Source organism: Hyla sarda, chromosome 12 (genome assembly GCF_029499605.1).
Source record: "Hyla sarda isolate aHylSar1 chromosome 12, aHylSar1.hap1, whole genome shotgun sequence".
NCBI lineage: Eukaryota > Metazoa > Chordata > Amphibia > Anura > Hylidae > Hyla > Hyla sarda.
Genome location: NC_079200.1, coordinates 40,247,428 through 40,248,547, shown reverse-complemented (window position 1 = coordinate 40,248,547; position 1,120 = coordinate 40,247,428). Strand labels below are relative to the sequence as shown.

Genomic DNA, 1,120 nt, shown 5'->3' with positions numbered 1-1,120 from the left:
GACACAGAGAACAAAAATAAATAAGAGAATGTGTGCAGGTATACTGCTTGGACATCCAGCTGGATCTATAAATATTTCGCGATCCTAGCCAGAAGGCCGGGAACCAAGAGATCATGGTGCCAGTGCTTCAACTCAGTGAGCCAATTCACCCAGTGTGTTTCGGCACCTCTGGGTCACCACTCCCAGAGGCACTAAAGTACCTCAGCTCTAGACCCTCTCAGCCTCATGGCGAGATCCGAAGGGAAACCGGTCACATCGGGGCAGCCATCGAGCTGATTCCTCAGAACCAGCCCTGGAATGCCCTGGTACACCTGCCCCCTCCATGCAGCACCCATCCTACATCAATGGCTCGGACCACCGATAAGACCACCGATAAGAACAGATACTACACGTGATCTTAGCCAAAAGGCCGAGAAGCGATATTACTTTTTATATGTCTGTATTTATTATGTCCTTTTATGGGTAAAGTGCACATCCGGGATCCTTTTTTTACTAAAGTTCCATTACCTGAGAAGAGGCTTCTTTTTGACCACTCTACCATAAAGCCCAGATTATGGAGTGCTGCACTGATGATAGACCTTCTGGAAGTTTTTCCCATCTGTACACAGGATGTTACACATGTAAATAAAAACTAAATTGCTGCAGAAGCATAATGCTTTTCTTACCTGTTTGTCCCAGTTTTTAAATTACTAAAAATCCTTTAGTTTTGGGAGGTTCTCATTCTTGTACTTTCAGGTTATACTTCATGGTTGAGCAGTTGCTCAGTTCTACACACTGTTCATGTGTCAAACGTTTTGATCGGTGGGAGTTTTAGTGTTCAGACCTCTACCAATCAAGTGAACGAGCCAGGAGAAGACCTGCTTTGAGGCACATGATCGAGAAACACGCCATAGACTTACATTGAAAGTGTGTCTCAATCATGTGACACAAAACAATACCCCGAGATGGGTCAGGGTCAACAATTTAGAAACACCTTTAACCAAGGGACAAGCCCTGGGTCACTAATACCCTTGTTTGTTTAAAGGGGTACTCCGGTGCTTACACATCTTATCCCCTATCCAAAGGATAGGGGATAAGATGCCTGATCGCGGGAGTCCCGCAGCTGGGGACGCCCGTGATC

The 1,120-nt window shown here is 45.8% G+C and overlaps 1 pseudogene; it reads right to left on the bottom strand.

Moving 5' to 3' along the window:
* Positions 1 to 343: 343 nt before the first annotated feature.
* On the bottom strand, positions 344 to 421 carry LOC130297194 (U2 spliceosomal RNA; annotated as a pseudogene).
* Positions 422 to 1,120: the final 699 nt, after the last annotated feature.